Genomic DNA, 12,824 nt, shown 5'->3' with positions numbered 1-12,824 from the left:
TGAGTACAGAGCACTTGACAGGTATAAGTATTATGATCTGATAATTAAATAGGACAGTGAAACTTTGAGAAAAATACGTTGCTTCAACTGTCAGGCTAAAATCCAGGCTTAAAATATGTTCCTTTATTCGTATTTATTGATTTTGCTTTGATGATTCACATACCTCGAGAATGTATCAAAGAAATTGAAACAAATATTCTACGCAATGAAATAATTTCCTCAAATTAATAACTCCAAATTAGAATTAGAACAGCACTTAAAGGACCCAGACAGGAACATGGAATAGGAATGATTTAGAGAGACACTAGACCAAGTGGACCAGTTGGGCCCAAACCTCTCCTGCATTGGTGCAGCACCCTCTCCTCCCCTTCCCCCCTCCCCCTCTCTCCCTCCCCTCCACCCCTCCCTCCCCCAACCCCTCCCCTCCCTCCCCCAGCCCCCCTCCCTCCCCACCCCCTCCCTAGGAGATAGATTGAAACTTTAAAATGTGAATAACTTTAAAAATATAACACCGATTTCAATGAAACTTCTTCCATTAGCACAAAGGGTCGACGGTGAGTAAGGTGGGCCTAAAATTGTCATGCTATCGTGTACCGTTTTGGCTGTAGTTCAGGAACAAACAAACAAATAAACGAGTTTTAGTATTATAGGTGGGCCAAACACAGGCAAATGGGACTAGCTTAGATAGAGCATCTTGGTTGGCATGATTGAGTTGGGCCGAAGAGCCTGTTTCTGTGCTGTGTGACTTTGACTCTAGATTGAACATAAAAACTAGCAGGTTTGAATCAAAAAGAAAACTATGACGTTTCCCATAATTGATAATAAACGGTATTTAAACCAAGCAAATGTTGTATGGTTAATTTAACATTAAATTCACAAATAACAGAATTTTCATCTAAAGTTATCTCACTGTAGAAATGTGTGATCCCCCAGCGCTGACAAATAGTAATATTAAGCAATTATCAAAATCCATTTTGGTCATTTAAATTTAGTCTGAAAGGCAACAATAATAACTTCTTCCTTAACCTTACATAACTGGCTTGATGGCCCTCTTGAATATGGAGGTTTATTTTCAGTGCAATAAAAAGGCACCTCACCACATCAGAGAGGTTAAACAATGGCTTGTTTTCTATCAGCAGGTAATTTGAGGGAAAGGCAAAATTTGTTCACCTGAACATATGCGACAGACTGCAAAGAGGTTCTGTGATTCTCAGATGCTTAAGTGGCTTCAGTTGAGGAAAGCTATTTGTCTGTTGAGTTTTTTTTTGATAGGTCACCTCTTCTTTGCTGCAGCTTCAGGGCAAGACGTAAAAGCAAAGCGATTGACAACTCACTACCTCAGGGAAGCAGGTGAAACAACTTTTAAAACACTTTACTGAGCTAGCCGGGGCCCAAACATGTGCAAAGAAGAAGTCTGTGCACAATGGGAGGCATCCACACTGAAGCAGGCAGTGTCTCAGACAGTATGTAACTCTATATTCCCCGTGTCACTATTATTGATGAAACAGGAGCTGTGACTGAGAGCTTTTTAACACTTTGCATAGTTCTGGGCATTCAACCATCCCACATCCTTGCTATCAGACTCCGAGATGGAAGACTGTGATTTTTCCTGTCACATCTTTTGCTGTGAAGATTGTGTTCCCAGCTATAAATCACCTACAGTTTTGGATAATAATAGCACCCATTAGGGCTATGTCCAGACCAAGCCATAACTCTTTCAATTTTTTTTTCTTTAAAACAAAGTGCATGATCTTGGGCCTCCATATGTCAGGGCTTCAAGGCTCACTTTGTCAAACTGCTTTTAATCGCATTTCTATCCGAGTCAAATACCTAGAACAGTGAGCACAGAAGATAAAATAAAACCTTCAGGTAGAACGTAAAGAAATTAATCTCCGAATTTGCATTTAGCTGCCTGAAGGCCCTGAGCAATCAAGTGTTGAAAACCTCCCACACACACTAGAACCTGGGATTCATACTTTCATTACCTAGTTTTAGAGTTCATTATGAGCCCCAGAGTTCCATTTACTGAGAATCATAAGTCATATACCATTACCTATCATTCAACTGACAAACGTCCATTACTGAAAATATATCTGGTACTTAACATTACCACCTAGAGAATACAGGGGGGAAAAAATCACTGCTTTTAACAGCTCATTCACAGCGCATTTTATAAATCCAGAGATCTAACATCTGAGAAACAATGTTTAATGTAGCAGTTTCAAATTAGCCTACCCTTGACATATGCTGGCATCTTTCATTTCAAATATGCAGTTCAATATTAGAGTCATGGAGTTTAACAGCATGGAAAACTCTATGGCCCAATTCATGAAGAAGGGTCTCGACCCGAAACGTCACCCATTCTTTCTCTCCAGAGATGCTGCCTGACCCGCTGAGTTACTCCAGCATTTTGTGAGGCCAACCAAGATGTCTATCTGAGCTAGTCCCATTTACCTGGTCCATATCCCTTTTAATGATACCTCTCCAAGTACTTGTCCAAATGTCTTTGTAATTGTAGCAACAATCTCCACTTCCTTCCTCTGGCAGCTCGTTCCATATACCCACCACCCTCCATGGAAAACCTTGACTCTCACACCTTTTTTTAAATCCGTCGCCTTTCATTTAAAACCTATGCTCTCTAGTTTTAGACTCCCCTACTCTAGGGGAAAAAAATGGTTACAATTCATCCCACCTACACCCTTTATGATTTTATAAACCTCTGTACAGTCATCGTTCGGCTTCCTTCATTCCAGGGGAAACAGTCCTAGCCTATCCGCCAGCAGCTGATGTTCGATTTTGATGATATCAGTTGCGTAAGCAGTTATGTCATTTTTGTGAGACTGGGTGTGACTGGCAAGACCAGCCCTGGTAGCACTAAACCTGGGAATAGAGAGGGCACAGGGAAAGACACTGTTGTGGCGGATCAGGCCACTCCTCGGGTCAGCCCCCTCGTTACGTGACGGACAGGTGAAAGGAGTTAAAAGCCAGACCAAGGGAAGGCGTGGATCATCCCTTGGAGAACTACGCTGTGGGCACCAGCTCACAGCCTAATAAAGAATCTAATTAAACACTGCCTGGCGTCTTGCCTTTTCTCTGGCCTCCGCCAGGCCACTACACTGTGGTAGGTGGGGATGGTCTGGCTTTCCTGTGTTCTCTGTCTTTGTAACTCAGTCCTATCACCTCCCTTCAAAATTCTTATAGACCATTTGATCAAAGCACACCAGCCTATATTAGCCTGGTAACAAGATTCCAGTTCCCTTGCAGGAATCCCACCAGGCTTGAAGCCATACTTGCATTGATTTCTTGGACATCCTTGTAAAGAGTGGATGCTGCTGTGCAAGAACTCCATAAAAGGTGCAGGAGTGGCAAATGGGAGCTCTTGATATGGTGTGTCCAGTGCATCTAAGCCCTCAAGATCATGCCCTCAATGCTGACCAGGCCAGCCCTGTCCAGAACGTGCAACATTTGTAACCCCGTCCTGACATTTCACACCCATGACTGACCTCACGTGTAACACTTGAGCTGTTTCCTATAAAGCATACTAGTTTCACAGCCCAACAAAAGGCTTGTAAATACAACTGCTTCATACACTTTGATCTTGGTTCACAGGTGCTTCTGTGGTTCATTATATATGAGCGCAGGAGACCAAGCAACTGACTGACCTTGCTGAATTAAGTTGCCATTTCCACAACAAGGCTTCAGAAGAGATGACACTTCCCAGTTATTTGAAGCAATTGAACGTCTTCAGCTAAGTGCCATCTGTGCTTCTACTGAAAGGACACAATACAGAATCTGATGCAGGATGGTGCAGTCTTGTGAGCCTGGCTGTAAGGATGACGAGCCTATGTCACATTCTATGTTTTGACCTTCTTTGACAAGTTTGCCAAACAGCAAAAGTGCCTCCAAGGTCAACCTTCCAAGCTTCTTGGTCCCTGGCTTCTGTCTCCTGAGGTCAAAGAGCAAGTTTTTCAGTCTGTATTTTCAAGTATACTCCTCTTTTACAAGGTCACGCAGAGCATTGTTCAGGACACGTGAAATACAGGTTGAACAGGACTGGAGCAAGTACACAACCCTGTTGCACACATTGGAAATGTCAAATGGTGTTGAAGTATCACGACTGGAGAAGCTAAGACCTGCCATACAGTCATGAAAGAGGTGAATGATCCTGACGAATTTCCTGTCCCGAGAGTGCTTCAGTCTTAATGGTGCTGAAAGCCTTTATCAAATTGATGAAGTGTAGAGGTCCATGCAATCCTATCTTCAGCTACAAAAATAAGAGATATAACATTGTTCCTAGATGAAGGAGCCATTAAGTACTGAACATGACAGGTAGAATGTAGGGCAGGCCAACCGAGTAAATAGGAAGGGAAAGAGAAATATCCATAGCAGGATATTCCAGAAGCCATTTCCCCAAGATGGAAGCGATTTGCTTCCGCATTTGGAAAAATGCACTACAGCCACACAGCCTGGCCCAAATCAATTTCTCAGTGGCTATGAAGGTGAGGATGGCCATCACTGGTGATGGTGGAAATGGTTGAGAGCTTCAAGTTCCTTGTTAATTTTCCCAATGATATGTCGTGGACCAATCACATTGATGTGACAGTTAAGAAGGCACACTGCCACCTCTACCTCATGAGGAGACTGAGAAGACTAGGCATGTCTCCAATTACTCGTACATACTTCTACAGATGCAGCATAGAAAACGTACCGTCGGATTGCATCACAGCTTAGTTTGGGAACAGCTCTGCCCAAGACCATGAGAAATAGTGAGGGAGTGGTGGATGTAGCCCAGTCCATCACACGGACCGGGCTTCCTTTCATTTACTCCACCCATGTCACACCACCTTGGAAAAGAAATCAACATAATCAAAGACGTTCCACCCCCGGTCATTCCTTCTTCCCCCTGCTCCTGTCAATAGACAATAGACAATAGGTGCAGGAGGAGGCCATTTGGCCCTTCGAGCCAGCACCACCATTCAATGTGATCATGGCTGATCATTCTCAATCAGTACCCCGTTCCTGCTTTCTCCCCATACCCCCCGACTCCGTTATCCTTAAGAGCTCTATCCAGCTCTCTCTTGAATGCATTCAGAGAATTGGCCTCCACTGCCTTCTGAGGCAGAGAATTCCACAGATTCACAACTCTCTGACTGAAAATGTTTTTCCTCATCTCAGTTCTAAATGGCCTACCCTTTATTCTTAAACTGTGGCCCCTTGTTCTGGACAATAAAAGTCTTTTTTTTTCCCCACAACTGTGTCTTCCCCAGGTTTTGGGGGAGAGACAAACAAAATATCACAAACTGCAGCACACCATTGCTTTAGAAGGGACTTAAAAGCTCTCTCTTCTGGGAGAGCAGGAAAACATTAATGATTCTGAAATAAATAAAGTGAATCAGTATATCGTAATAAGAAATGGTTATAGACACAATAGCTCAATGGAAAATGAAAGTGCAATAGACCAGGAGTGAGGAACAAGAGCATCTGGAAAATGGATCACATAGCCTATGTTTTCTTTCTGCACAAAAAGGGCACTTTGCATAGGATTAGCGTGACGTTTGCCATTTTCAGCAAAAACCCATTCTGTTAGGAAAGTAGACTGGACACTTCCAGGAATGATTTAGTAATGATTTACTGAGCCAGGTTTAGCTCACATCATGAATTTAGCTCAATGTAATGTTCATGTAAAAGAAATATAAAGCCACTATAAAAGTTGTAGATTTTGAGCAAGGCTGACTTCCATGCAATATAACATTCACTGTTCATGGTTATCTAGAACAACATGCTTTCAGGTAAAATAGCATTGGATCTGTAGAAGATTTCAAAAAAGATTTAATGTGTCGCCTACAATGGTCACTTGGAGGATCGAGAGCTCTATATGCCCATCAACTGAAGTGGCAACTGCTAGTAAAAAAATACAAAAAGTCAAGAACTAGCAGAGATCCTGATGACTTGGGGAGGTTAAAATTAGGGATAAAATTGACCAATGTTGCTGGAGATCCAAATTGGGCTGCATGCATTGGGTGCTTAAGCTGACTCTCCAAAGAAGGTGGACAAGGACACAGAAGTCTCCATGGCAAGTAGGCCTCGCGAGGCATTGCACGTCCCTGCTCCTCAAATGGCCAAAGGTCTTTGCTGGATTTCATCTCCTGTCAAATCTAGACTGTGTTTTTTAAAATATATCTGATATATAAAGACTTTTAAAAACTAATGATGCGAAAGGATTACAATTAATTTTAGCAGTCTTAAAAAACAAAAAATTAAAACACTATGAAATAATAGAAAACATCATATTATGTAAAATTAACTTGCCTTCCCACTATATTCCAGCCCTGAAATCCCAATGCAAATTAATAGTGAAGCATATCAATCTAGCACGACTCGAAAAATCGTCCGTCCATGTCCTCCACATCTCCTTGCTAACAGAACATCCTTTAATTCTGAGGCAATTACCTCTAGTCCTAGGCTCTCCCACTAGTGGAAATATCCTCTCCACATCCACTCTTTCACTATTCTGTACGTTTCAATGAGACCCCCCCCCCCATTCTTCTATATTCCAGTGAATACAGGCCCAATACTATCAGATGCTGCCTGACCCACTGAATTACTCCAGCGTTTAGTGCTTTTTTTTAATAGTAAAACAGCATCTGCGGTTCCTTGTGTCTCCACGGAATGAGAGAAATAGTTTCCCAAGTATGCTACAGGACTCCCATATACAAGACTGGGATATTTCTTGGCAAACAGTTGAATTTAGTTCTCTTCTGAACTACCAACCACAGCCTGTGCTACTTGGCTGAGGAGGAACAACAAACTGTGATAAATTGGATAAGAATGACAAAATATAAGATGACTTGCAAGGGACATTAAAACTGATTTTGTTCCTATTTCTTTTCTCAGGGGCAATTAGAGATGAGCAATAAAATGCTGGCTCAGCCTGCAAAGCCCATATCCCTTGAATACATAAAAAGAGGCAGCAACATTTTGCAAGGTGCCAACAAAACAACAATGTTCACGTAATCAGCCAAAGTAATCCAAGGACTATCAAAAGTCTTGAAAATCCAGCTACAAGTGGACAAATATATTTCTCCTAAAATATTACCATAAAAAAGGGCCCTGAAGATTTGTAACCATTTACAATAATTATAATTTGCTGCTTTTATGTATTACCTGGTGCACATCATAGATACATTGCAGTTCCAGAAGGCTTCTTCACACAAAAGATAAATAATTTAGTGCAATTCCTAATTAAAATGAATGTGTGAATAACTAATGAGCTGAGACAGGATAAAAACAGTCATGTTCCCCAACTCTAGTGCCATAATGACTCCTTGAATCTGTGCCTGATATATACTTCATGGATTTACTTATTTTGCAATGGAGTGAAGGAAGTTTGAATTTAATCATGCTTCAGCTATCATGGGCCATGGTTAGACACAAAATGCTGGAGTATCTCAGCGGGACAGGCAGCATCTCTGGATAGAAGGAATGGGTGATGTTTCGGGTCGAGACCCTTCTTCAGACTCTCCAGCATTTAGTGTCTATCTTCGGTTCAAAGCAGAATTTGCAGTTCCCTCCTGCAGCATGGGTCATGGTTAGACTCCACTGTGAGCAATTCTTGATACCACGCCTTAGGAAGAATATATTGATTTTGGAGGTGGTGCAGCATAGTAAGGGTAGAGACTAGCTGACGGTGTAGTAGCTGGCATTATAATGGGCAATTTGACTTGAGGTTTGCAAAGCATAGAGAAGAATAGGAAGGGTAGATGGGGAGTAATTATTGCCACTGGTCAAGGAATTGAGAATAAGAGGGTTAAAAATTAGAATCAGATCTTTCAGGAGTGAAATTTGGAAATACATACACAGGCAAAGGTTGGTAAACATTTTGGAACAGTCTTTTACTGACAGCAACTGATACAAGATCAATTGTTAAGTTTAACATCTGAAATTATAGGTTTTAGTAACCATTGAAACACATGGGTCAAACGATTAATATATAAATTACAATCACAAATTAGCTTTGATTTCATATCATATCATATCATATATCTACAGCCAGATTCTTTGAATAGTCCCTTTTAGTAGGAGAGCGTACAAGCGAGGGTGGTACACTTATGCCAAATGAGGCTTTATAATGTTTGAGATGAGGGGATTGGGATGTGTAAAGGACCATCAAACAGAAGTCTAATCTTCAATGGTCTCTGTGATGCTGCTGCACCTCATGTCCGAACGTCATTACGATAATGGCCAGTACTTTCCTCCCAGCTACTGGTGCGGAATTCACTGTCCCTGATTTGCTGCCAAATCTATCGGGTGCTACTTTCTCCTGGGTACGTATCAGTAAATGGCTTCTCATGTGCCTGCAATGATTACAGAGTGTCTGCAAGTTGCCAGGTGCGAGTTTGAGACTTAAAGTCAAGTGATGTCAAATTTGTGAGGAAACTACAAAGTGCTGAAAAAACTCAGTGGGTCAGGCAGCATGTGTGGAGAAATGGATGGGGTTTGATTGGCAGACAACCACCGGGTGCCGCCAGCAATGGCTGGCTCGCCAACAATCAGTCTGTCCCTTCCTCCTTTGTTATTTGATAGTATGCGTTAAATGCATGTTTTAGCTTGTTTTATGTGAGGGGTGGGGGGGGAGGGGAGGTTGAGGAAAACTTGTTTTATTCTCCCACCTCGACAGAGATGCGATATTTTTCCATATCGTATCTTTGTCCGCACTGCGGCCTAACATCGAGGAGTGGCGGCCTCTGCTGGAGACCGACTTCTGGAGCTCCAACATCATGGAGCTGGTGGTCCCTGTCAGGGATCGACCTCGGAGCTCCCACTATGGAAGCCTGCGGACTTTAACATCGTGGAGCTCATGTTCCCTGGTTAGAGACCGACCACGAGCTCCAAGCCGCAGGAGCTTCGACTGCCCCGATCGCGGGAGCTTTGGTCGCCGGCTGTGGGAACTTCGATCGTTCCGACTGCAGATGGTTCGATGGCCCCGATAGCAGGAGAATAAAGAGGAAGAGGATTGGACTTTATTGCCTTCCATCACAGTGAGGAATGTGGGGAATCCACTGTGGTGGATGTTTATGTTAATTTTTATGTAGTTGTGTGGCTTGTATGGTAAATCGAATTTCACTGTACCGTAATTGGTACATGTGACAATAAACTGACCTTGAAACCTTGAAACCTTGAACCCTTGAGATGTGTGGAGTAAACAACAAAAGGTGGAGGTGACAAAAACGAAAGGTGTCATGAGAAGAGAGAAGGGGTGAAATAAAAAACCAGAGGGGGAAGGGGCAGAGGGAGAGGACAGATGGGACTCGGGGACAGATGAGGACTCGGGGACATCCTTCCCAAAGAAGGGGAAAGAAGCAGAATGACAAAGAGGGTAGAAGACAGTGGGAGAAATGGGGGCACACCAGGAAGGGGGGGGGGGGGGAGGATGCCCGATCTGCTTCTTTGAAGGACAACAGCAACCAAATGGGTTCTTACAACAATTGATCATTTCCATGACTATGACTAGATTTTTACAAAAATTACACATTGTGCAATTACTGAATTCCAATTTTTCTAACCAATGTGGTCTGTAGATCAAAAGCCTTGATCTCCGCCTGCTTGCCCAGTAACTTAACCAGTACACTTCCATTGCTATCGTGATTTGTTACACCTTAGGAGTGAAGTACTCAGCGGCTAAGCAGTAAACGCCTTGCTATTTAAGAGAAATTCACTGCTAGTCTGTGATTTAGTGGCACAGATGGAACCACCTGCAGAGCTGCAGATATATTTTCTGATAGTTTTCAAGGGTTTTTTTAGTTCTAGATAATCTCTCTCTCTCTCTCTCTCTCTCTCTCTCTCTCTCTCTCTCTCTCTCTCTCTCTCTCTCTCTCTCTCTCTCTCTCTCTCTCTCTCTCTCCTATATGTACTGCTCTATGATCTTTGTCAGATCAGAAAAGGAGAGACAAACAGAAATTCATCGCAGAATGAGTTCATCAGAGCATGTGATAAAATACTTCACTCTTCACCTGAAGAAACATGAATGGAATTCGCCATCAAAGAATATGCATCATTATTTCAAGAAAGCTGTGTTGCTATTGGGGAGGAGGAAAATACACAATGATTTTTGCTAATTAACAGCCTGACAACATCCAGCCGTTTTGATGACTACAACACCACTCCTGACACGGACAACACAGGAGATGTGATCTGTGCACAGCAAATTGGCGACATAGACAATAATGACAAGAATAAACAAAACCAGTATTCAAAAGATAAAATGATCACAGCAACTGCAGCTAATAATTGCTCTCAGTTTTTGACATTGCAGCATACCTGGGAGATCAAATAGGAAGCTGGCTGGGGCACACCATGAAAAGGGTATAAAAGTCCAATATCAATATTGTCAGAAAACATCAGTGCAAATATTGATTACACAGTAATTCACCAGGACTGATATGTAAACCGTAAAATTTAGTGCACCTTCATGGTCTGTATTAAGTTACTGTTTTTGACTCCATCTTGAATAAAGCTGTGAAACACTGGTTTACTATTTATTACCTTTTGATCTTAGTGTATTTTAATTTTCACATTACGCAGTGGTCTGTGTATTATTGTTCATTTTATCACTGAAACTGAAACTGATAAAAGAATGCCTTATGATAAACTTTAATATTGCACAACTTTAATCTGTGTTAATGTTTAGTACAATAATGTTCAATAAATGTTATTGACTGGCATCAGGTATGATAATGACATCTATTTCAATCTAGCCACAAATTTTAATAAACTATACATTATTCACACTGTAGGGATACATTTGCTGCCATATATGGTACAATGTGTACACGTACCACCATTCAGTGCAAAACTTTACAATAATTATTTTACCAGTTTGGAATTATGAAATGCATCAGTCAGATGGCACCCATTTTATTGAAGCTTCTAGGCTTCTCTCCAATAGCCTATAGAGTGGGGGGAGGGGAAGGGGGAGGATAAGGGAGGGGAGGGGGAGGGAGGGGGGAGTGTAGGGAGGGGGAGGGGGGGGAGGTAAGGAGGGAGGGGGGTAAAGGGGAGGGGAGAGTGGGGGGGGGGGGGAGAAGGGGGCTGCACCAATGCTGGAGAGGTTTGGGCCCAATGGGTCCACTTAGTCTAGTGGTTAAATAAAGCTCACATTTTCTTTGTTATATCATTTTAGAAACATAGAAACATAGAAAATAAGCGCAGGAGGAGGCCATTTGGCCCTTCGAGCCAGCTCCACCATTCATTGTGATCATGGCTGATCATCCACAATCAGTACCCCATTCCTGCCTTCTCCCCATACCCTGTGACTGCTTTCATTAAGAACTCTATCTAGCTCTCTTTTGAAAGCATCCAGAGAATTGGCCTCTATTCCACTGAGGGAGAGAATTCCACAGATTTACAACTATCTGAGTGAAAAAGTTTTTCCTCATCTCCATTCTAGTAACCCATGCCTGCCTTCTCCCTATATCTCTTGATTCCGCTAGCCCCGAGAGCTCTATTTAACTCTCTTTTAAATTCATCCTGTGAATTGGCCTCTACTGCCTTCTGTGGCAGAGAATTCCACACATTCACAACTCTCTGGGTGATTTTTTTTCTTCTCATTTCAGTTTTAAATGGCCTTCCCTTTATTTTTAGACGGTGGCCCCTGGTTCTGGAATCCCCCAACATTGGGAACATTTTTCCTGCATCTAGCTTGTCCAGCCATAATTTTATGAGTTTCTAAAAGATTCCTTCTCATCCTTCTAAATTCCAGTGAATACAAGCCCAATCTTTCCAATCATTCGTCATATGACAGTCCCGCCATCCCGGGGATTAACCTTGTGAATCTATGCTGCACTGCCTCAATAGCAAGGATGTCCTTCCTCAATTGAGGAGACCAAAACTACACACAATACTCCAGATGTGGTCTCACCAGGGCCCTGTACAACTGCTGAAGGACATCTTTACTCCAATACTCAAATCCTCTCGTTATGAAGGCCAACATGCCATTAGCTTTCTTCACTGCCTGCTGTAACTGCATGTTTACTTTCAGTGACTGTTGTACAAGGACACCCAGGTCTTGTTGCACTTAATTTTTCCTAATCTGACACCATTGAGATAATAATCCGCCTCCTTGTTCTTGTCGCTAAAGTGCATAACCTCACATTTATCTACATTATACTGCATCTGCCATGCATCTGCCACCCACTGCCACCCAGCTTTATGCCTCTGCAAATTTGCTAGTGTCACTTTTAATTCCATCATCTAAATCATTAATATATATTGTAAATAGTTGCGGCCCCAGCACTGAGCCTTGCGGCACTCCACTCGCCACTGCCTGCCATTCTGACAGGGACCCATTTATTCCTACTCTTTGTTTCCTGTCTGCCAACCAATTCTCTATCCATGTCAATACCCTACCCCCAATACCATGTGCTCTAATTTTGCCCTCTAATCTCCTGTGTGGGACCTTATCAAAGGCTTTCTGAAAGTCCAGATACACTGGCTCTCCTTCAACCATTTTACTTGTCACATCCTCAAAAAATTCCAGAAGATTAGATAATCAGGATTTCCCCTTCATTAATCCATGCTGACTTGGACCAATCCTTTTATTGCTATCCAAATGCGCCGTTATTACATCTTTAATAATTGACTCCAGCATCTTCCCCACCACCGATGTCAGGTTGACTGGTCTATAATCCCCCGTTTTCACTCTCATTCCTTTCTTGAAAAATGGGATAACATTAGCTACCCACTGTCTTTCTGTCTCCACCTATATCCTTTCTTCGTCCCGCCCCCCCCACCTGACATCAGTCTGAAGAAGGGTCTTGACCCAAAAC

The sequence above is a fragment of the Rhinoraja longicauda genome, chromosome 16, assembly GCF_053455715.1.
Source record: "Rhinoraja longicauda isolate Sanriku21f chromosome 16, sRhiLon1.1, whole genome shotgun sequence".
NCBI lineage: Eukaryota > Metazoa > Chordata > Chondrichthyes > Rajiformes > Arhynchobatidae > Rhinoraja > Rhinoraja longicauda.
The sequence above is the reverse complement of the archived record's forward strand: the minus strand, read 5'-3'. Positions refer to the sequence as shown.